The sequence below is a fragment of the Orcinus orca genome, chromosome 1 (assembly GCF_937001465.1).
Source record: "Orcinus orca chromosome 1, mOrcOrc1.1, whole genome shotgun sequence".
NCBI classification, from domain to species: Eukaryota; Metazoa; Chordata; class Mammalia; order Artiodactyla; family Delphinidae; genus Orcinus; species Orcinus orca.
Window position 1 is genome coordinate 179,036,140 of NC_064559.1, and position 24,904 is coordinate 179,061,043.

The 24,904-nt window shown below is 49.5% G+C and overlaps 1 protein-coding gene across 3 annotated transcripts in view; it reads left to right on the top strand.

Moving 5' to 3' along the window:
* Positions 1–24,904, top strand: part of HIVEP3 (HIVEP zinc finger 3) — a 500,469-nt gene that overhangs the window by 389,599 nt on the left and 85,966 nt on the right. For all 3 annotated transcript variants that reach the window (XM_033421978.2, XM_012531907.3, XM_004266717.4), the window contains one exon: positions 12,541–12,738. The gene's annotated coding sequence lies outside the window, so the exon portion shown is untranslated. The remainder of the gene's footprint in view (positions 1–12,540; positions 12,739–24,904) is intronic.

Below are 24,904 nucleotides of genomic sequence, written 5' to 3' on the forward strand. Positions count from 1 at the left end.
GATTCCCCTCCTCCTGGAACCGCCCGAAGCCTCAGCCCATCTCCGGGTTCCCAGGATGTGCAGCCGCCACAAAGGTAAGCCTCAGGCTGTTTGGGGTCCTGGGTTGCTGCACAAAGGGCAATGTTGGGGACCATGGACCTGCTGGTTTGGCAGAGTGACATGTTGCTTGTCCTGGAAAGTGAGTTCCTGAATGTGGTGATGTCAGGGGCAACACCCTGGAAGGCAGGCCAGTGGGGGTGTGTTTACTGGCTGTTACTCATCACTCATTCACTCCACATGCCAAGCGCTGTGCTAACAAGCACCGGAGGTACACAGACGGTACACGTTGTTCTTGCCCCAAAGGCGCTCGCCGTCTGTGGGGAAGATGGACACACAGGAAGATAACTATCCCAGTGTGGTGGGGTTGGTGTTGCAGCAGAGCTCTGGCTGGAGGGTCAGGAGCAAGAGAGAAGGGGGTTCCAGCCCGGTCCCTGGATAGTGGAGGGGCTGGGGGAGAAGGAGGAACTACCAGGGCCGAGCTTTCAAAGGATGGGTGGGAGTTCGCCTGGCAGAGAGGGGAGGGAGGATCTTCCTGAAGGGTTTGGAACCTGGGAAGAAGGTGGCGTGTCCAGGTATTAGGTAGCTGAAGAGCAAGGAGTAAGGAAGAGTGTCAGGTGATGGGCGAATCTGGAAGGTCACGGTGGCCGTATGGGGAAGAGGCTCTGATACCCACTTAAGGAACCTGGATTTCTAAGGGCGGTCAGCAAGCACTGGAAGTGGTTATGGCGCACCGTGGTACTTGCTTACTCTGGGATGCAGAAACATCGCTCTGCGCGGTGGGGAGAGTGGGCCCAGTGGCAGTGGGTGGACAGGAGTCCAGGGGCTTCAGAGACTCTTACGGAGCCAATTCACTGAGAACCTGGGGACATATGGAATGTAGGGGGTGCAGGAAAGGGAGCAGTCAGCCACAGCTCCTGGACTTCTCAGGATACCTCGGATGCTTTGCAAGGCCCCTATGCTGAGGTTCAGGGTTCCATCCTGGGTGGTGGGCTGCTTACCTGGGACAGCAGTAGAGCCAGGGCTGGTCTGGGGCTGTGATCCCCCTGAGGTCCTGACTGACACCCCATCTGCTGGTTCCCTCAAGGAGAGCTGAGAACATGTGGATGCTCTGGGGCTGTTGACTCATCGTCACCAGCACACCTACACTCAGGGGTGGTGAACTGAAAGAACTCAGAGTTTATCCCCTCGTTCATTGTCATGAATTACGCTCAAAGCTCTGTGAGTGATACAGAGATGTGTCACACACATCCTAGTCCTGTCCTCAAAGGTCATGTGGTTTGTCTGTGATGCTGACAAACATTTGCATAAGTATTATGTTCCACATATACAGGGGAGTAAAGGGAAAGGCCACAATAAAGAGACCACATGCTATAAATGAGAGATCATTTCTGGCCAGAGAGGGGAGGGCATGGTGGGCTTCATGGAGGAGGTGGCATATGAGCTGGGCTCACATAGGTGGATGCGGTTGGATTTGGCCACAGTGAAATGGAGAAGAGCATTCCAGACAGGCAAAACTGCACAGAAGCAGGCCAACTGTGAGCATGGTAGTTTGGCAGGAGCAGGTGTTCTGTAGGGGAGCATTGATGTCAGGGGCAGCCTGGCTATTAGTAGAGGAGATCTCAAGTGTAGACTTTACTCTCCAGGAAGAACCACTGAAGAATTTGGTACAGGGAGGGGCGTGGTGAGAGCTGAGTGTCAGTTTATCTGGCCTAGTGGAGAGGGTGACCTTTCAGACACTGCTATGTACTGGTCCAGAGGAGGGGATGACTACTGAGGTCTTAGCAAGGGTGACGGAAAAAGAGGACTCTATCCATATTTATTGACGTTTATTGAGGCTTTAGGCCAGGCACTGTTCTAAACACTTTACGTGGATGAACTGAGTCTCCCCAAGTCCAGCCATGCGGGTGCTACTGTTATTCCCATTTTACAAATTAGTTTACCACAATCAGAGATGTTAGGTAAATAACCTGCCTAGGCAGGTCACACAGCTAGGAAGTGGAAGAGGCAGAGATTCGAACCCAGGGGCCTGTCCTCTTAACTTCCACCCTAGAAATGGCTTCCCAAGGGGACGGAGCAGATGAAAGGTGTCCCTGCCAGGGTTGGAATGGTTTCTCCCACCTGTCAGACCCCCCCGGAATGGTGGGGCTGTCTGGCTCTGAGGGGTGACCCTGGTGCTTTTCACCCCAATAAGCTGTGGGGGCCCCTCTGGGCCTGATTGGTTCACCGATTCAAAACAGCCTACATATAGGAGGTGACAATGTAAATAACTGATGCAATGGAAACTTTCTATGGAAAAAGGTACCCACTCAAACAGCTACAAAGTCCAAAAAAAGGAAGAACAGCAGAGCAGACCCAGAGGGCTCTGTAGCAAACAGTTTCCTTTGGCACAGCCTTTTCTATCTGCCTGAGGCTCTGAGCTGGTGGGGGAGGAAGCCAACAGCACTGGACAGGTGGCGATCTAGACCAGAAGCTTGGCTGGATACCTGGAGGGCCCGGGGTCATCAGGCTTCCCCTCTTAGCTAAGGAGGTAGCCATGTGGGTGCAGAAAGCAATTCTTCCTCCAAACACACACCCTGGTTCTCAGTCTCCTCCGGAGGCCTTGATTGGGGCCCCTCCCCTCTGCGGACCAGTGGTTGAGGTTTTGCAGTCCCCAGTGTCTCCCAGGGCTTCAACCTGCTTTTTTTTCCCCCGTGCCCTCCCTGTCAATAAGTTGCATCAGTCTTGTTATGGGATCTGAAATCTTCTTATTTTAGCACACAAAATCATTGTAAATATAAGTAAAGCTAAACGATCAAAAATAACCAAAAGAGGAAGAGGAGAAGGCCATTTTTTGGAAAGTTGACTCTGTATTATTTAATTCTTACACCGACCCAAGCTCTGCACTGTTGCTCCCATTTTAGAGATGAGAAGACTGAGACTTGAAGTGTTAAGTGACTTGCCTGAAGCCACACAGCAACAGAGACCAGTGGTGCCTGGTTTTATCTAACACTGAAGCCTGGGGCTCTCCTTCTGCTGTGCAAGGCTGTCCACATCTCTCTGTTTCCTCAGCTGTCAGATGGTAGCATCAGGGTGACAGTGAGATAATAGAAGGACAACACTGGCACATGGTAGGCACTCAGCAAATGTGGGTTTCCTTCCCTACCCCTCCCTTCTGCCTCTACAAACTGGGGAGATGTGCTGAGCCTTCTTGTGGGGAAATAGCCCAAGTCTGGAGATCCTTGGGAGGAAGGGAGGTAACCACTGACTTTCTGGCCCGTCTTCCCTACTTGATCGAGAACACCCTGTGGCAGGGGCCAGCCCTTCTTCACCTTTGCACCCTGGGGTCTAGCCCAGTGACAGGGAGTGTCTTGTCCAAGGTGGCTGGATGCAGCCGGACCTCAAAGATGGACCAGTCCAGTGGGCTGTTTATTGCACCCGGCTGCAGGAGATTTCCGGTGAGAGAGGGCCATCACTAGGTGTGGCCTGGTATGGCAGGAAACAACTCCTCTACCCTTCTACCCCTGGCAGCTGTCAGCACCTCAACCTCACGTGCAGGCCCTGGGGTTTCATCTGCACTTTCTCTTCCTGCCACCCTTTATTCTCTTAGACTCCTGGGCTAGGTGCCCTCTATGTGCATTCAGGGCCTTCCTCCCCGCTTCCCTGCAGTGTCTTAAAACCGTGGATGTTTCTCCTGCTAATCCCCATATAGAGTTTGTGGGACCGGATATTCTTGCCTATCACTAAACGGAATCCATTACTCTGCACTTGAAGTTCCTCTTTTTCTGTCCTCAATACAAATGGAAATATATCACCATCCCCTATTTTTAAAAACTCTGCTTTTACTGGAAAACATTTCCCAGGTCTTCTCAAAATATGTCCTGTCCATATCAAAGGCTCTGAGCTCCACTGCCTCTCTTTCTGCTCATCTTTCTTGTTTGGGACACCTCACTCACTACTCCACGGGAGAGAGCAGCTTCTTGTCTGGAGAATGGGGCGAGGAACCAGGAAGGATCCAGAAGCAGCCCGTGAGCTGTCCAGTGCTTGTGGCAGTGTTCTCAGACTGAAATGCAGAAACGAGAAGCAAAGGAGCGCATCCCAGGAAAGGGAGAGCCCGAAGCCTACCACAGGGAAGGAGGCAGGAAACCTTGCAGAGCCAACCCCAAAACAGGATCCAGAAAGAGGAGAAGTGGACGGAGGGAGGACGACGTGGATGGTCTCCCACTGTAACTGAAGAAGAGCACAGGCATTAATTGAGTGCCTTTTGTATGCTGGGTCCACGCTACATCTCTCACACACGTTGTCTCATCCAGTCCTCACAACAAACCCAGGGAGGGGTGATGTTCTTCACTTTTTACTCATGAGGAAAGAGGCTCAGAGAGGTTAAGTAATTTAGCTGAGGCCACACAGCTATTAATGGGTGAAACCAGGGTCTGAAACCAAGTTCCTGTGATATCAGGGCTGTCTCTCTGTGCTTTCCTGTGCTGCTTCCCTGGTGTTAGGTAAATGAGGCAGTAATTCTCCCCATTTCCCCTCCCAATTGCTAAGTAGCCCCACATGATCCCCGAGATTATTCCATGTGATTCTGCCATGTGAGTCCCGGTGTCTTGGATTTTTGTGTTTTCTTATTGGTTTACAGTGCCCAGAAATAAAAATAAAAATTAGAAAGATCCGTCCCACAATTCCCTGCCCCAAGCAGATCAGACTCAGCTTATCCGTGTGCCAACCCCATCTGCAGATGTCCCATTCACAGTGGAGGGACAGTCTGTGTGTCAGGAGCGCAGCCGTGGCCTCAGAGCGGGCCTTGTCTACTTTCTCTGGGATCAGGGTGTGAGGCCCCTTGCTGGAAACCCAAGCCCCCAAGCTCCCCTGCCAGCCCTTAGAAAGCCACTGTGTTGTTACCCAGTGAGGCTGGCCCCTGCAGGCGTCGGGGGTTTTCTTTAACCCTTCATCAGCTGAACTTCCCCTGCAGTGATACCAACCTCCAGTGCCCAGGCCGGATGTGAGGCACCCTCCACCTGCCAGTGGAGGCCGTGCTGTGATGCTTTGGTTCCACAAGGAGGGTGGGGAGGGGAGAGGACAGGCCTCCCTCCTTGTGGTTTTGGGTGGGGCCTGCAGAGGAGCTGGCCCTGGTCCTTCCTGCCCTGGGTGGATGTCACCTTGCAGATGGGCCCCTCTTGCTCTAGTAGGCCTTCCATGTTCAGCTGCTTTCTAAAAAGAAGACAGTTTTATATCATTTTAAAATTGAAATTTTTAAATTCTAAAAGTGGTACATGCTTATTGTAAAAAAAAAAAGAAGAAGAAGAAGAATAGTATAGAAATGTATAAAGAAGAGAAGGCCTGCTCTGAACCCCACTCACTGCACAGTCCCACCCCTAGGATGTGACTACTTAATCCTGCAGGTCCTTTGTGGCATTAAAAGCTACACAGATATGTGTGTGTCTGTGATGTTGCTTTTCCCCTTTTTTCACACCGTCCCATTGAGGGGAAGTGTGTATAGCAGCTAAGTGTGTAAGTGTGTAGGCTCCGGAGTCAGACAGGAACCAAGGTTCACCACGTGTCAGGTCTCTTCGCCTCACTAAGTCTCATGTGGAAAATGGGACCAGCAATAGTGCCTCCCATCGAGCAGGCTGTGAAAAGTAAGGGAGGTCACCGTGAGAAGTGTTGACCCCAATATTCAACACACAGATAAAGTCACAACAAATCTCTATTATTGGTAGGAGTATATATTTTTAATTAAGAAAAGTTATTATCCCATTTTATACCATTGGGTGGATTTATCATCATTTACTTATTAGGCCAATTCCCTGCTGATGGGTATTAAGGGTGTTGCCATATTCACTGATAAAAATAATGCTGCAGCCATTGTGTGTGTGTGCATCTGTGCATATGTTGTGTAAGATGTGTGTGTATTTGTGTGTGTGCATTTGTGAAGCTGCTGGGTCAACATACATTTTGGTAAATCCTTCTCTTCAACACTGGATGGTTAGCAGTCATTTTCTTCTTTGCCAGTCAAATCGGGGGGAAAGGTGACATTGACTTTTAGCATATAGCCTTTAATTATTAATGAGGTCAAGCATCTTTGCATCTTTATTACACATTTTAATTTCTTGAGTAATGATCTGTTTATTTCCCCTCTCCATTTCATTAGCTGTGCATCTTTTCTTATTGTTTTGTGGGTGCTTTTTACGTATTATAGATATTGACCCTGTTTTATATATGTTGCAGATATTCATATCTAGTCTGTCATTTGCTTTGTAACTGTTAATGGGGTCTTTGTTGTATGTAGTGCTTAATTTTTTTATGTAGTCAGTTTTATTAATCTTCTCCTTTAAGAGCACTGAGATCTACTTCAGGCTTTGAACATTATTTTCCAACACTAAATTATGTAAATATTCTAATAGTTTTGGTGTTTTCATGGATTTGCTTATATGTTTTGTTTATATCTTTAATTGGAATAAATTTTGTTGTAAGTGTGGTACATGTACTCTATTTAAAATAGAATTCTACACCCTCCCTCACTCTGTATCCCATTTTATTGTCGTGCCATTTATTATACCTGCATGTTTGTTTCCTGCTTATCTCCCCTGGCTTGACCCTCAGCTCTACAAAGGCAGAGACCCTTTCTGTTTTGTTCATTGCTGCATATCCAGTGCCCAGAATAGTGCCTAACATATAGTAGGCACTTAGTAAATATTTGTCAAATGAATATACAACCAGCCAGTTGTCACAGCTCTCTTTAAGTAATCCATTCTTTCTCACTAATTTGGAATTCTATGTTTGGTAGCCTTTTCTGTTTCTTCTTTTGTTATTGATCTATTCAGATTTTCCCCCTCTTCTTTAGTTTTACAATTTATGATTTTCTAGAAAATCATCAATTTTCAAATTCACTGACATCAAGTTATGTATCACATTCTCTTAAATTTAAAACAGTGTTAATATACATGATTACAATGCCTTTCTTAATGCTTATTTGTGATTTTGCTATTCACTGCTAGTCAGATTAGCCAGTGGTTTGTCCGTGTTGTTTGTCTCAGAGAACTAATTTCTTCTGCTGTGGTTGCTGTACTTTTCTCATTCATTCATTTTTGTTTTCAATTTTATTCATTTCCTCCTTCTAGATTTTTCTGGTTTATTTTATTCTTTTTCAGCTTCTTAGGTTAGATGCTTAATTCATTTAGTTTCAATCTTTCTTCTTTTATCATAAAAGCATTTAAGGTCTGTATTTTCCTCTAAATGCAGCTTTGGTTATATTCCACAGGTTTTTAAAGTAGGATTCTCAATGTTGTACATTTATAAATATTCTACAGTTTCAGTTTTGCTGTCCTCTTTGACTCAAGTTTATTTAGAAAAGCATTTTTAAATTGTCCTGTGCACAGTTTCTTTTTTTTTGGGGGGGGGGCTGTTTATTTCTTTGCTCCTTGTTAGTTTCCAATTCTATTGTATTGAGAACTGAGCCTGTGATATCCATGTTGGAATTTGAGATTTTCTTGTTGTCTACTACAAAGACATTTGAGATAAAGGTGTTTTGTTTCTTGAATATAAATGAAGTTAAGCTTACTATCTTCAAATCCTCTGTATTTTTCTTATATAAGGTTACATGTACCATCAAATTTTGAGTAATGAGCTCAAGATCTCAAGATGTTTCCTGGGTTTTTGGTTTGTTTTGCCTTCTTCTTGTCCTAAGAATGTGTTATTTCATATACTTTATGGTTCTGTTGTCCAGGGTGACGGTCAAGGTTCATGATTTTTGTCTCTCCTTGGAGAAACAGACGCATTGGCAATATAAAATGCCCCATTTATTCTGACAGTTTTGCATTTTGACTGATATTAATATTGACTTTCCTGCATTCTATTTGTTACCATTTTGCCTATTGATGTCTCTTTGCCATTTCTTTGATTTCAACCTTTATCAATTTGTGTGTTACTTCCAAACAGCCTATGGCTGGATTTTTTTCCCCCAATCTAATCTGTCCTAGAGTAATTTCATTTACTCACATTCTTGCATTTATGATATGTTTGGTCTTACTTTCATCGTCTTACTTTATGTCTTTTGTTTGTTATACTTTTTCCTTTCTTGTTTTCTTTTCCCTTTCCTAACTCTTGCTGAATAATTGAATTTCTTTGCTCCCCCCAACAGTGTTTTAAAAGGTCTGTATCTTATTTTTCTTCAGAAATGGTTACCCTTAAATAAAAAATAAAACCCATACTTCTCTGTCGATGTCAAGAATTAAATGGTATCTAATTTCCAACAAGATGAGACCATTATTATCAACATTTGTTTAGATTTGACTGTGCGTTTTTGTACTCTTAGTGTTCATCATTGTTTCCTGTGTATCCTGTCTTGACCTTTCTTGAATTACTTATTCTGATACAGTCTTTATTTTGTTGGAGTAATTCCTGGAGTAATTTTTTTTAAGAAACGATAAGTGGGTGGCGTCCTATTTTTAGTGCTTCTCTGTTTGGCTTTGAGACTCGGCTGAGTAAGGGATCTTAGGGCTTTAACCGTTTTTCCTCAGAGCTCTGTAGTCTTGGCTTTGTTGCCCTCTAGCAGTTAATGATGCAGATGTCAAGTGCAAAGTCAATCTGATTCTCAGAATTTGTATAGAGACTGTCAGAGAGGAAGCTGAGTTTATTGCTCACTGGGTAAGGGGGAACTTCACCTCCACGGAGCCTTGGCGTATCTGGAGGAGCGAGGCAAGGTCAGGATTTGTTGAGGATTGGAAGTCTTTAAAATGGGTATGTCAGCGTGGGGGTTGACTAGGATTGTGTAAGAAATACAATACAGCAGTCGCAGACAGGTAGAAACAGTGAGGAGGAATTCTGAGGCAAGGCAAGGGATTCAAAGAGCTTACAGAGCCCTCAGCATGTTTCAGTAATGAACAGTCAAGCCATTTGCCAGGGCTAGAGTCTCGTGGAAGCACTAAGTAATCCTCAGGAAGACTGTAAGGTGTGTGGGCAGGTGGTTTCTGTCCCCCACCCCCCACCCCCACTTTGGTCTCTCTGGCACCTGAAGGATTCACTCATTATCCTTGGATATCAGGAATTCCATCCCTCCTGCTCTGCCGCAACTCTGCTGCCTCTGTGTGAGTTTCCTGGGCGTTTGGCAGGTGGGCCTCTCCCTTGCCCATGTTGGGTGAGGCTGGCTGAGCTCTGATTAGACTCTCTGTCCCTCCCACTTGTCTGCTTTTCCTCAGACTTGCTGGCCAGCTGGTGCTACTATGGATCTGTTCTTACTTGTGCATTTCTCTTTTCATTTCAGTGGTGTCTGGGGGAGAAGAGGTAGACAGATGGGCGCAATTTGCCATACAGAACCTCAAGTGTGTGTCACATTCCTGGTGACCCCAATGCGGGTGTGTCCGCCGGGCTCTCCCACCTGCCACCAGAGGCTGGAGTGGCATTTAGGTTACGCTGAATGAAAAAGAGGAGAGCCGTGGCTCACTCCTCCCACCTCATCCCATCTTCTCCTCTGGCCACACCCCTGGGCCTGACCACATTACCTCACTGATTAAAACGGTTTGGTGACCTCACTCCCCTACAAGATCAAGTCCAGACTATCTCATATACCAAATTCTTTTGTTTTATACTTTTTAAAATAGATTTATTTATTTTCATTTATTTATTTTTGGCTGCGTTGGATCTTCATTGCTGCGCACGGGCTTTCTCTAGTTGTGGCGAGCGGGGGTTACTCTTCGTTGTGGTGTGCAGGCTTCTCATTGCGGTGGCTTCTCTTGTTGCAGAGCACGGGCTCTAGGCACGCGGGCTTCAGTAGTTGTGGCACGCAGGCTCAGTAGTTGTGGCTCGCGGGCTCTAGAGCTCAGGCTCAGTAGTCGTGGCGCGTGAGCTTAGTTGCTCTGCGGCATGTGGGATCTTCCCGGACCAGGGCTCGAACCCATGTCCCCTGCGTTGGCAGGTGGACTCTTCACCACTGTGCCACCAGGGAAGCCCTATACCAAGTTCTTTCCCTGCCCAGCTCTTCTCTCATGAGCTATCACTGCCCGTTACCTCCAGCCATATGGACCGTGTGCAATTTCTCGAACGTTCGGTCAGTTTGGGATCTCCCGTCTATTTACACTGCTTCCTTTGTTTGAGATGCCCTCTCTCTTTCTCACACATTCAGACACCCTCAGAAGTGACTGCTCTTTTCTTTATGCCTTCACCATGTAGCAGCTTAAATCCAGCGATGCTGGAATACATTCCTTTGATGTCTTGCCCCTCACCCATCCCTACCCCAACTGTGATCCCCTTGAAGGGAGGGAATAAATTTTTGCTGTCTTCTATCTCCAGGACCTACTACCCAGCCTGGCCCCAAGTAGGCACTGAACGCACATCTGTTAAATGAATGAACGGCCGAATTAGGTTCTAAAGAGAATTGTTCTGTGCTGTGTGTGACACACCATGCCTGGCTCTAGGGGTGGGGGGATGAGTCAGACCAACCTGCCCCAGGTGTAGGCTGTCTACCGAGGCTTTAAGACTCCTGGAGTCTCTGTGCACAGGGGCTGCTGTTACTTACCCTGAGAGGCCAGCAGATGTGCTCTGGGCATTCTGGGGAAGCAGGACTTAAGTCCAGTTTGGCGGGAGCTGGCTGAGCCTCCTGAGGAAGGATGGGTAGGATGTGGCCAGGTAGACATGGTTATGGGGGGGGGAGGGGAGTAGCATGTGAGCAAAGGCTCAGAGGTGGGAAATTGTGGACTGTGTCTATAGAATAACATGCTCTGAGACATTGGTGTTTCTATACTCGGAGGGATAGAGCCAGCTGTTTTTATTAATAATCTGAGATCTGTTGGAGGGCATGAGGTCAGATCTGGAGATGATGGAAAAACATGGAGTGGTGAAAAGTTTGGGTACCTTGGACAACAGAATTGGGAAATCATAGACAGGAGCCACAGAGCAAGTTCAACCATTCCTCTGTGTGGTGGTGCGATGCTGCCCTGGGGTGTGGGATGGGACTGGCTGGATTTGAGAGCAGCAGGTATAGCAGGGAGGGGACAGCAGAGGGGCTTTGGTTAGCTGTGCATTTGTAGGAATCAGCAGTAGGATGTAGTTGCCAAAATGTTAACTTTTCCAAGACTGTGTCAATATAAAGCATGGTGCCCAAGAGAAGGAAGGTGACAGTGCCCCAGGCCTGCGTGCAGGTTACCCCAGACCTAGATCACTAGATGCACTGGAATAGTACCCATAGTATGACATGGGCTGAACCACGTGCCAGGCATGGGTCTGGGCCCTTTACATGTACTGAATCGTTAAAACCCTGGGAGGTACTTGCCATTCTTAGCCCCCCTCATCAGGCACAGCAAGGCTCAGCAACTTTCCAAAGCAGAGGTAATGAGGAGAAGGCCCAGGCTGGAACCCAGGTATCCCGGCCTTAGGTGCCCTGTTCTCAGCCACCACTCCACACCACCTCCAGCAGACACACCAGAGTACAGCTCAAGGCAGCAGCGTGGATGTGACGTGCCATGCTAGATTCGACTAGAACAGCTCAGGCTTTCTAGCTCATGAAACATGTTCCTCTGTATTTTCTTGTTTGAGTCTTACCACAGCCTGATAAGTTGATCATTAAAAACTGGTGCGGTCAACGTCGTTGCCTCCCTTGGCCCTGAATGCTCTGTTTTGTTTCACGGTTTGGGGAATGCAATGCACACTTATGTCTATTATTGCGTTTAATTCTCACCCAGGCCCCAATAGGGGTCAATTTTGCAAGTTGTCTTGGTTTTTCTCTTGCCGTGGAACAAATTACTCCCAACACCGCGGCTTCAAACAACCCTCCTTTGTTAGCTCACAGTCCTATAGGTCTGAAGTCGGGCACGGGGTGGCTGCGTTCTCTGCTCAGGGCTGAAATCAAGGTATCCGTAGGCTGAGTTCTCATCTGGAGGCTCAGGGGAAATGCCGCTTTTCCAGGCTCATTCGATTGCTGGAATCCAGGGCCTAGGTGGTTGCAGGGAGTCAGCAGGGGGTTGCCCTCAGCTCCAAGAGGCTGCCCTCAGGTCCTTTCCACACGGCCCCCTCCACCTGCAAGTCAGCAAGTGCATATGTCAAATCCTCCCCTTGATTCTAAGCCCTGTGACTTCCTCTTCTGTGACCAACCAGAGAGAAATCTGCTTTTAAAGGACTTTCTCAATTAGGTCAAGCCAGGGAATGATCTCCCTATTTTAAGGTCAAGTGCGCCCTATAACAGAACCTAATTGTGAGAGTAAAATCCATGATATTCACAGGCCTAAGGATTATGCGTGATGCATACACCAGGGGGGACAGGAAACCTAAGGGCCGTCTTAGAATTCTGCCTACTTACTGGTGAAAAAATAGCGGCTTAGAGAAGTTAGGTGCCAGGTACAAGGTAGAATATGGTAGGCGCCAGGGCCACCACGCCACACCGTCTCCCCAGGGATCACGGGGCTCTGGCCTGGAACCAAGACAAGCAGCCTGGGAGGAGTTGGGGCCTGGGCTCCTGGGACCAGGCAGACACTGTTCTATGTCTAAAGAAGTTGACCAAACTCTTTGACCATGTTTTTCGACCGTCCCCTGCAGGATTCGGGGTACGAACCCGGCAGCCTCAAACTAGTTCATGGAGGAGCCTCAAGCGACACTGGCCAGGAGAGCTCTCCCTTCCAGAGGGAAGAGCAGAGCGTGAGAGGAGGCAGCTGCTGCAGGAGTGGACATGAACACTGGTTTTCAAAGAGAGCAGCGTTTTAGTTTCGGTCATCGGAAGTGGTGGCTTCAGCACAGGTAGGAAACGGGCGGCCAGTGAATATGCTTGCTGGGCACTCCATGTGGTCTTTCTGTTTCCGTTGTTGTTTTTTGTTTTTGTTTTTGTTTTTGTTTTGTGGTACGTGGGCCTCTCACCGTTGCGGCCCCTCCCGTTGCGGAGCCCAGGCTCCGGACGCGCAGGCTCGGCGGCCATGGCTCACGGGCCCAGCCGCTCCGCGGCATGTGGGATCTTCCTGGACCGGGACACGAACCCGCGCCCCCTGCATCGGCAGGCGGACTCTCAACCACTGCGCCACCAGGAAAGCCCCATGTGGTCTTTCTTGCCCGAGCTTGCTAGAGTCCTTCCTCTTTCAAATGGATGATGATGGTGACGATGATTGCCTTGCTCGAGCCTCTGTGAAGGTTGGACGTCCTCGGGACTTCCTTGGTCAGGGGTAGAAACCTTGAGGGCCAACACTCTTTCACTGCCCCACACTGTCTCCCCCAAAATGCAGTCCTGTCTCCCCAGTCCCTCAGTTTCCATTCTGTCCTTGGCAACACCACCGCTTAAGGAACCACGGCCTCCCTACGTGCCACCCCCACCATGCCGTCCTGCTGGCCAACTCCACCCACTTCTCTGTGCCCCACCTCTGCCTCCCAGGATGGCTCTTGCCTAAAGAGGCCCTGCCACCCCCTCCCTAGTTAGAACATCACAGTGGGTATTGAAGACAGAGCAACATCTTTCAGGGCCCTCCCGGCTATGAAGAAATGAAAGGATGTTGGGTTCTCAGCCTGAGCTGCATATTAGAATCACCTGGAGTTTTTAAAAATTCCACTAGCAGGGTCCCATCTCCAGAGAGACTGCCTGAATGGCCCTGGGAGAAGGCCCCAGCATGGCTATATATATGCCCATTTGATTCGTTTTTAGCTCTTCAGGTATGAGTTGTGGTTTCAGGTTAGAAGTTCAGGCTGTGATTCAGGTTAGGTGTGTGGTGTTAGAAGCTCTTTGGGTCAGGAATATGTCTTTGGATGTTTCATGTGGCTGTGGAGTGCATCAGAATCACCCAGGGAGAAGGAGAGGGAGGGGGAGAATGCCTCTGTTAAAACAAAATGGACTTCTTGGCCCACCCAGGCATGTTGTCTGAATCAGACTTTCAGGAGGTGGGGACACAGGCATCTGTGTTTTTATTCTGATGCACCCAAGGTTTGGGTGCTCTGGGGCCTCTTTCTGGGGCCTCTGGAGATGCTTGTCCTGTGTTTGGGTCTGTGGGCTCAGCTGCGAGTCCCAGCGGGTGCTTCCCAGCCTGGTGTGCTGTGAGCAGCGCTCATTCCCTTCCTCCAAACAGAAGTGTTCTCACTTACAGGGGGGAGGACGGGGACTCAGGCAGCCCTCAGAGACACACCTCTGTAGCTGTCTGAACGGTCCGGTGGCTGGGCCTGGGCCTCTGCCCACAGCTCTGCCGTACCACGTGGACCCCCCTAGACCCAGGCCGTGATCAGGGTTCTCCGGAGGAGGTGGAGGAGTCACCCCCTGGACTCCGATGAAGAATGACTGGGCATTTGAGCCTCGGTTTGAGGGCATGTTTGATGGGGTACCTAGTAGTGGAGGCTGTGGATCTTCCCAAGTTCAAATTCCAGTTCCAGCCGTTACTGCTTTGGGAGGCAGATTGCTTAGACTCTCTGCCTCGTCTTTCTTCCTTGGAAAATGGGAGAGTCATGGCTCTTGCCTTACAGGGCTGCTGGCGAGATACAGGTGAGGCCCTGGGATGTTGCCAGACACCTAGCAAGGGCTCCCCAACATAAGCAGCCCTCTGACTCATGCAGGCAGGTCGACCACCACTCCACCCTCCTCACTGCAGCCCTGTGACACGTCTGCCATACTGTGCCATCTGGTCCCGGTACATGAGTTCCTAAGAGAGAGTCAGGGTGAAGTTAAGGGCTGATGCTGCACGTGGGGCCTGGCACTTTGCAGACAAGACTGAGTCCTGCAGAAACCACAGTGAGGCTGGTTCTGTTGCCTCTTTTGTACAGGCAACTGAGAACAGAGAGGTCCAGTAATTTAAAGACAGTCACACAGCTAGTAAGGAGCAGTACCTCTGGCTACAAAAGACCCAGTACTTTCTTCTCCACTAAGAGGCTTCCGAAAGAAAGGCAGTAACAGCTTCAAGGAGGACTTCTCCCCCAAGAGTATCTACCTTTTAATAGAAATCAGTAGCACCATAATACAAACGAATGGGTCCCCCTTCCTCGGCATCCTGGGATACCTCGTTGTACCTCGATTTAGCATTTGTCTCCTTGTGCACGTATCACAGTTAGCTGTACGTGGTCTCCTCCCCTAGCGGTCTCAGGGCAGGGTCTGAATTGATTCAGCTAGGTGTGCAGTTGATACTTGAACTATGCTGGAAGTAGAAACTTCTGAGGGTTGCAAGCAGAGAAATGGGGACACTGTCATGGGGAATACAGATGGGGGAATCCTCCCCAGACCTGGCGCTTGCCCTTCCCTACTTCCCTCTCAAACTCTCCTTTTTGTCCACGGGGGCCCTGGCAGCTGCATGGAAGCATCTGTAGGGGATGGGACCGGCCCAGAGGGAAATGAGCTGTCAGTTCCAGCGAGAACTCTGGTCCCCACCCCTTCCCGTGCTCCCTCTGGGGAATCCAACCATACGTGATTAATGGGGTGCTGACTCAGTGCTTCTGGAGTGTCCAGGCACTCAGGGCCCACTGCTGGCACAGCTGCCCCAGCCACCAGTGGGGAGGCTGGAATATATGGCATCTGAATGAGGTGGAGGGCTCGGGCCCAGGCAGGCAGGGGTGCCAGGTAGGAGCTGGCCGCGTGCCGGTCTTCCACGGCCTTGCAGAATCCCCCGTGCCGGGGGGGCCCATTAATACCATTTGAGGTTTGGGAACGGGTATGTTGGAATTATTTCAGAGCGAGGAGTTGTGGAGTCATGGCCCCTCGCCTTTAGTACAGGCCTGGACTGGGGCTCTCTCCAGAGTTAAGGTAATTTTTGAATAAGCGATTGGAAGATGAATCTAATTTGAAGATGGCTGTGAAAGCATTTTCTTAGTAGCAAAGCTTTCTGCTAGTAGTTTTCAAACATTTATAGTTTTAGAAACCATTTTAAAAAGTCAAATCCTGCATGGAATGCGAAGTTAAAGTGGTAGTTTATTAACACACATTTATTTTCTAAGTTGAAAATGTTAACACCTATTTATTATGAGAATCCATTAACAGAGCAATGACTCAGCTTCGATGCATAAAAACATTGAAAGCTCAGGGTCTAGATCAAGCGTCAGCAAACTACAGCCCGTGGGCCTAACCCAGGCTGCCGCCTGATTTTTGTAAATGAAATTTTATTGGAACACCGCTATACCATTCATTTCAACGTTATTTATGGCCGCTTTCCCACTCTAATGGCAGAGTTGAGTAGTTGTGACAGAGACTGTCTGTCCCACAAAGCCAAAAATATTTACTATTTGGCCCTGTGTAGAAGCAGTTTGCCGATCTCTGTTCTAGACGATCATTGTATCGGAATATCAGCTGTAACATCCAGGATTGCTTCGTCATTTTTGTTTTGTTTGGCTCGGTTCCACGATATTAAGAAAATTCTAAATGAGACCATGTGAATTGGTAACAGATTTCTCATAGGTGAACTTGCGGCCCAGGATGATCTTCAGTTCAATGTTATGTAGACATCTAGGGAGGAGGAGAAGGGAATTCTGGTTTGCATCACTGACGGTGTCAAACATTTTCTTGGATTCCTTCTTACTACAGCACTCAGGAAGCACACAATCATTTATGACATCTTCATGAGAATCCGTTCTCGTATCACTGAAAGCTTTAGCATGTACTTGTTCGTGTGGTTTACAGAAGCGTGTATAGTCCTGAAGTTTTAAAACAACAACATAAAGATAGCCAGTTAGAAGCTCCAGTCTTTCTAGTTGAAGACACTTCTCAATACTGAAGTTCAGGATCCACCCAGGCCTTAGTCCAAGGTCTGTACAAACCACGTGCAGCCGGCCGTCCCCGTTGGCTTGACTCCGTGTTACAGCGTGCCGTAGAACATGTTGGGAAGTTCAGGTCCGTTTTCCGTAACAGTTTTAATAGGCGTCAAACTATATTTTTAGAATAAAATTCTCACACGACATTTGAAGAACCTCTGAAACACCTCTGCAGAGCACAGTTTGCAAACCGCCTCTTCGGCAAATATTAGTGGTTCTTGTTTCTGTGCTGAAGGATAATGGAGGAGCTAAGGATGCTGAGAGTTGGGGTTGGGAGGCAGAGGAGTAGGTAGTGAAAGATGGTGGAGGAGAGAAGTGAGGGGATGCTGTCCATGGTGGAGAGGGTCACGGGGCAGGGAGCAGGGGGGTGGTCAGTAGTGGGAAAAGTACTTGGGAAACACAGAGAAGCCCCAGGAGCTCCTGCCAAAGCTGGAGGTGTCTCCTGACAGCTGTTGGTGACTTAAACACAGCTCTCCGGAGCTGCTCTAATAACTTCCAGCCATGGCTTGGAAGAAGAGGTCCAGAAGGTTAAAATATGCTCAAAGACATGGTGGGGGGAGAGTGTGGAAGGCTCTTACAAATCGCTTCTAATCGTCATGCCAAGGACCTCTGAGGCCACTCAGCAGATCTGGGCAGGGGAGAGGAAGAGGGATGGCCGAGGGGTCCTCTGGGTCAGTGTGCCAAGCTGGTTTATGCAGGAGGAGTGCACGTGAGCGTGTGCAGTGCTTGTGAGTGACCTGGATGGGGACAGATGTCAAGGCCCCAAGGAGGTGGTGACTGGTGTTGGGCAGTGGCTTTGGGCATTCGAGGCAAAGCCCACACAGCCAGGAGTAAAACCCAGGAGTCCCGGCTCCCAGGCCCCCTGCCTTCCCCTCGGAGAGTGCAAGGAAGGGAGGGGCAGGCTGGTGGCTTCGGGAGGCTGTGGGCTGGAGAAGGCCTCTTGGGGATAAAAAAGCACAAGTTCTTTCTGAGGTTTTGCTGCTCACCCCATAGAAAAAGAACAGTGTTAGATTTTAAAAGGGTGACCTCATTTTTTTCTTATTTACATAGCCCTGTTTGTTTCTATAGCCCTTTAGAAATAGCAGACGTGTGCTAAGCTTAGTGCTTCCCCCACCACCAGCGGCAGAGCCACCGTGTGGGGAGAAACACCTTTTCATCTAAGAGAGGGGCAGCCTTGTTTCCGAGGACAGATGGGAGCAAAACAGGACAGGTAGGAAGTTTCGTGGTTTTTCGTGTCGCTTTTCCAAAATAGCCACATGCCTGCCTCCCACTTCCTGCCTGGCTCGACTCAGGGTAGATTTTCTCCTGCAGAGGACTTGTGTTCTGTGAATTCTCAGAGAAGCTTGAAGGGATCCGTCAACAAGCAAACAGGCTCGACCCCGGACACCTTGAGCTTGGCACTTTGCGTCCCGCCTCTGCTGCTTACCAGCTGTGTGACCTTGGGCAAGCCGCTTCACCTCTCTGTGCCTCATCTGTAAAATGGGGATAACAACACTACCTGCGGTGGCTGTGCAGATTAAATCAGGGAGTATGTGTGAAGGGCTTAGCCCGAGGCGGTCACACAGCAACTCTTAATAAATCTCTTAATCCACAGCAGCAATTGTGATGTCCATCCCCCACCTGGACAGTTAGTTATAGCAGCCTCCCAGCCACCTTCCCTTCCTGCCGGCTTGTCTGCTCCAGCCCATCCCTATGTTGGCCCAAAATAATAGAAAAAGCACCCATCTGACCATACTGTCTCTTCCTTAAAATCCACCCAGAGCTGTCAAAGCCTGTGGCCAGGATCCACGAAACTTTCTTTCGAAACGGCCAGGTGTAAATCTTCTAAGCTTTGCCAGCCATGCAGTCTCTTGCAGCTACTCACCTCCATTGTTGCTACGGGAAAGCGGCCATGGACAGTGTGTAGAAGAACTGGCGTGCCTGTCTTCCAGTAAAACTTCATGGACAAAAACAGGCAGCGGGCTGGACTTGCCAAACTCTGACCTAGAGTCGAGTCCAACTCCTTAGCTCAGCATTCTTAGTCCAGCCGTTCCCATCATCTCCATCCCTCTTCTCCTCCTCCCAGGCTCCCAGGGAACTCCTCACACTTCAATCCTTTGCACATTCTTTCTGGACTTTCCTCCTCTGCCTCCTGTGTGCCCCTCCCCCATGGCATTAGGACACTTTGCTCTGGGATTCTGTGGTCCCCTATCTTTCCTTCTACTCTGTCTTTACTGTTAGAGAGCACCCCCAGGCAGGAATTCTGCCATCCTCCTATGACACTGCAGTGCATGTTTTGGTCTTTGTAGATGCTCAGATCAAACACAAAGATCTGCGAGAAGACGGTTGCCCTCAGGGAGCTTACGGGCTGGTTAGGAAGCTAGGATGTGAGCTGCTGAAAAGCCAGCCAGCAACCTAGGCAGGAAACGAGAGTGCGTGGATTTGTCGGGATACCGATGACAGGTTGGAAGAAGGAGAAGGCATTTGAGTCGGACCTTACAGGATGGAAAAAAGACTATCAGAGAGAGGGAGGTCAGGAAGGCTTTCTGTGCTGGGGAAATGGCAAGAGAAGAGCAGACTCACTTCTGGGTTCAGGGTGATGAATGGACAGACCAGTAGGGTGAGGGTCTGATCAGGGGTTGGGTGGGTGGTGAGGGAGTTTGGACTTTATCCTGAGAGCCAGAGTTTCTCTAAGTGTGATCCACAGCTCCCTCCGCTCCAACAGAATTGCCTGGGGTGTTTCTTTAAAATGCAGTTTCTGGGGCTCTGTCTCAGACTGGAGGCTAGGAGCTGCAGGGGGTTAAGGCCACGGTCTATAAGAAGCTACAACATTGATGATCATGAATATTCTTCAGATGGATGTCGCCTGCGGGCATCACAGCCAGGCTGGGGAGAGTTGAGGTAGGGATGCTTGATCTTCTCCCAAAGCAGATGAGGACACCCAAGCTCAGACATGGCAAGTGACTTGCCCAAGGTCACACTGCAAATTACTGGCAGCTATGGGCCTGACTAGTTCTGGAACAGGGCCTGGGGTGGTCCTGGAGGATCCACAGAGGGAGGAGGGACAGGCATGGTGACTGTCCCAGCGCCCAGAGCAGCCTGGTGCACACTGGTACTTGGTTAGCAGGTGCTGAACAAATGAGGGAATGGGTGGGGTGGGTGGATGGATGGATAGCATGGGGGCAGAGGAGAGTGGAGGCAGTTTTGAGATAGTTCTGATGTTTCAAGCCTGAAGGTTTAGAAGAACAGCGATACCAGAAGCATAGGAGAAGAAAAGATGAGTTTGGTGCTAAGCGTATTGAATTTGAGAGGCCAGCAGGATGGCCCAGCCAGGAGGTTGGCAGCTGGAAGGGCAGGGTTGGGGAGTTCCGGGGACAAGGCAGGTGATGTGTGCAGCTGTGGAAGCCGCTAGTAAGACAAGGTGAGAAATGTAGAGAGAGACAAGTAGGGGATTAAGGACCAAAACCTGAGGAACGAGCACAGGCATCCAGGAAAAAAAAGGTTCGGGTGAAAGAGTCAGAGAAGTGCTCAGAGGGCCAGAAGAGGAGTCGGGACGGGCCGGGGCAGACGGAGAAAAGAGAGATTTCAACAGCCAGTCACCTGGGTAACTCAGCTTGGGCCCCTCTTTAGAATAAAACCAGCCAACCTCAAAGAAATTGTGCCATAGGTAAACAAAAATGTCAATCCAAATAAAACCAAAATCACGAGTTTCTGTTTGCTTGGGATTTGTGCTCCCTGCCGGCAGAACTGCAGGTGTGGGAGAGTGGGCGACTCCTGGACCCGCCTGTCCCACCTGTCAGGACAAGCCCTGCTGTGTTGTCTCTGCCCGGTTCTGGTTGGCATGCTTGCTGGGGATCACTCTGTTGCTTGGGGCCTTCGTCTTCCTCTCCTGTGCCTCACTTTCCCCCTTCCCTTCCACCTGTCTCTTTATTCATCCAACAGATATTTATTATTGGTAATAAAGCTCTGTGCAGAGGAACTCAGCTGAGGCCGCTAAACACCGTGGGGCCTATAAGTCACCCACTGGAGAGATGTTTAAAAAAACATAGAGATTTCTGAACTTGCAAATTCAAGTTGCCTAAAAGTAAGAAGGAGCCAGAGATGCCTGGGTCCTCACAGCCCCATCTGGGCCGCTTCTGTGTGGCTGCCTCTGTGAATGAGCCATTCTGGATCAACTCTGCCTGGGCTGGGTCGGGGAGGCACTGAGGTCCAGGTGTCAGGGTGTTTCCCCCATAAGGCCCTAAAAATACAGCATCTGGGCCAGCTCTATCTGGCCTCCCTGGAACTTTCAGAGTCTCTCCTTTCATTGATCCTGCTTGTGCCACCAAACTTGTCCCCTCCCTCAACCCCTAACACACACACACACACACACACACACACACACACATGCGTGCGTGCGCACACTATGTCACAGTGACACCAGGACCTCCGTCACCATCATCCATCCTCAAAGGGGTAGATCACCTTTAAAATCAGCCCTGCCTGAACAGATGGTAGTACCGCGCACCGTTTTAAGTGACAAAACACACACGTTCCTGCCTCTGAATATATTGTCACCTTATCACATATTGTTTTGTGAGATATTAAAGATATGAACATATCTATAAAATAAATATAAAGGTATTATCTTTTACTTATATAAAGTATGTAGTAGATGACAAGATGACATCAGGAAAGGAAAGGAATCAGGCGGTTAGGGCAGGCCCACCAGAGAAGTGGCATTTGAGCAAAGCCCTGAGGGTTGAGAGAGTGAGCCCTGGGGCACCTGGGGAAGAGTGTTCGGGCAGAGGCGGGATCCTGCCAGGCGGGAACAGCAAGGAGACCAGCGTGGCTGGAGGGGCAGGGGTGGGGGCGGAGGAGGAATATGGTGGCAGAGGGTGAGTGTGTGCAGGTAATTGAGAAGCCGCTGGAGGTCCAAGCCCTGGAGTGGCCTGATCTGCCGAATGTTCTGGAAAGCCCAGCCAGCTGCGTGTGGAGACCACACTGCAGGAAGCCAGGGCAGCATGGGAGGCTGGCGTCAGCATCAGGAAGCGATAATGTCACAGACCAGGGTAGCAGCCGTGGAAAGTGGTTGGATTCTGGGTATAGTCTGAAGGCAGAGCCGACATGATCCACCAGCAGATGGGATGTGTAGTGTAAGAGAAAGAGATTAGGGACGAGAGCCCTGCTGGTCCTCACGTTTGCTCACTCTGCTCTCAGGCTAGTCAACCTCTCTAAGCCTCATCTGGAAAATGGGGCAGTTGGATCGATAACTTCCCAGATCTCTTCTGGCTTGAAAACTCACCACTTCAGCTTAGGTCACGGGTGGCTGGCTTTAAGGATGTGGGGTGGAACTCGTGCTTTAAAAAGGGGGCTTAGACTAGACACAACTGACAGAGAAAGAAAAGGGAGAGGAGCATTGCAGGCAGAGGGAACGGCAGGAGCACAGACTAGGGTGCAGGGTCAAGAGGCCCAAGGGTGATGCTGAGGAGCAGTGAGCAGACTCCACGGCTGGGGCCGAGGACCTCGGGAGGAGGATGCCGGGGGCTACAGGGATGGGCACACTACGCCCTTTGGAATAAACCAGCAGGTTCAGGGCCCGAGCATTTTTTGCAAATACTGAGGCCCTCAATTTTGAGCCTTTTCAGATGGATACGCTCAGGCAGGAAGGAACAAGGCTTGGCTGCTGTCCGGGGAGAGTTAACCTCCCGGCCCGGCATTGCATAACCGCAAAGCCTGCTGAGTGCAAGGAGACTCTTCTGTGTGGCAGCCAGAGTGGCAAGCCTGGTGGCTCTGGGCTCTGGCACCGTCCCGCAGCGGAACAAACAGCCCTCCCTTCCTAGATAATGGCCCTCATTGAGCATTGTGTCCGTGGCCAGCACCCAGCGCAGGGCAGCTCAGCCTGGGTAAGTTTCCTCTCTCGGCTGCCTAGCAAAATGTTTACACTAAGCCTTTCTAGTAAGACGGTTCCTACGAACCAGAAGGCGGAGAAGCTAGAGAAAAGTGCCCCCCAGCGACCCTACTCCCGGCTCAGAGAAATGCTTTTGCACACCCCACGTGTGAACCTGGGTTGGTCATTGCCCTCTAGGACTCTTTTGTAAAATAAGGCATTGAGCTGGAAGATGCATGAAGGTCTGTCCAGCTCCAAAATTATTGGCATTTTCTCTAAGTGAAGAATGAGTCCATTTTCTCATTGGGTGGGGGTAGAATTAGTCTGTCCTTTAATATTTCACAAAGGGCCTTTTTCTCAGGAAGGCATGTGTGTGATTGGGGGGAGCTGAAGATAAGAACTCTGAACGCTACCGACTTGGATCTCTCCTACTGCGCCGTTGGCACCAGCAAAGATGCTGTGCCTCTGTGCGTGTGTCCTTCAACGGGGAGGAGGTCACCCCAGAGGATGCTGCACTTTAAGAGGTATCTGGACCAGCCGTAGGGGACACCAAACCATGTGGACAGAGGAACATTTGGGGAAACTGGAGTAGAGAGGACTGTTATCAACCATCCTAGGGGTCATCCTGGAGAAGAGGGGTCAGAGGTGTTCTGTGGGGTCCTCGGGACAGAATCAAAACCAGTGAGTGAAAATCGCATGGCTCATCCTTAGGAAGATGCCTGGAACAACAGGCCCAATAATACTCCAGCCCAAAACACACATACCCTTTGACCCATGGTCCCACTTCTGGGAATCCGGCCTATGGAACAATAGCACCAGTCCGTAAAGATATGTGTACAAAGGATGTTTATTGCAAAATTCCAGTGGCAAAAAAATTAGAAAAAAGTATGAAACTCAACAGTAGGGAGGGCTCGAAGGTATTATATTCAACCCGTGGCCCATCATTCAGCTATTTAAAAAGAATGAGGGGATTCCCTGGCAGTCCAGTAGTTAGGACTCTGCGCTTTCACTGTTTCACTGCTGAGGGCCTGGGTTCAATCCCTGGTTGGGGAACTAAGATCCCGTAAGCCAAGGTGTGCGGCGTGGCCGAAAAAAAGAAAAAAGAGAGAGAGAGAGACAACCCTGTCTCTGTTTAGAAAGGCAGTGGAGTGCAGTGGTTAGGAACACAGAGGCTGGAGGCAGACTGCCAGGGTTCAGATCCGGATCCCGCGAACTGTGTTACATGACTCTCTGACCATCAGTCTTCTCTTTGGTGAAGCAGGAATTATAATAGTGCCTGCCCTATAGGCTTGATGCAGGTGCCTGGTGTATAGGAACTGCTCAAAAAATGTTGGCCTTTGACCTAGAAAGATGGTCCGTGAGAAAAGCAAGGTATGGAGAAGTGTACACAGGGTGATTCCGTTTTTACAAAAACAAAAAAATGCTCCCCCCACCCCCTCCTTGAAAAAAAAGAAGAGCCATTGCTGCTGCCCCAGGTCTTGAGTGGCCTCCCGAGAGCAGTCCCTAAGGGGAGGCTCACGTCGTGGGGAGGAGCGTGCGCCAGTGCTCTTGAAGGTCCCTTCCAACCCTGAGACTCTGAGACTTTGTGGGCCCATCTTGGCGATCTCAGTGTGCCTCCTTGCCTGGCGTTTGACCCCACTGTTCGCAGTATATATGCCAGGAAAGACTTGTCATTTTCACAGATGGGGAGCAAGGACTTGTTGGTGACTTGGTTTTATAAAAATGCTCATTGCCCCAGTGTGGTGCTCATCCGTAAGCCCATGTGGATCCAGCTGGGACTCTCCAGGTGGGACCCAGACCCCACTTGGCTTGTGTGAGCCACGCCAAGGATGCCATGGCCTGGGCTTGAGATGGACTCCGCCTCGGTCGGCCTCAGACACGCTCAGATTCACCCCCCAAGTGCCACAGGCTTCGGGAGTAGAGGGAGAGGTGGCAGGCTGAGAAGACCCCCAGCTGCGGTGTACCTGACATGGAAGTCAGAACCATTTCCCCCGCTCCAGTTAGAGCCCCTTGAGATGGGCACAGAGCGTTATATTAGCAGAGAGAAAGCACACTTGTTTAAAGGGCTAGTACTAAATTTATTCATGTATTTAACAAATACATTTAGACTTTTAAAAATATTTCAACCAAACAACGACAGCAAAATACACAATAATAGAACAAACAGTGGCAAACCCACTAACCCACTTAAAAAAGACTTCAGCAAACACAGCAGAAGCTGCTGTGTAGCCTTCCATCATCGCAGGTCCCTCCCCGCGCCCCCCAGAGGTGACCATCCTCCAGAACTTGCTGTGAACATCTCAGGGTTGTTCTCTGAACACCTACTATGTGCCAGGCAGAGTGCTGGGTGCTGAT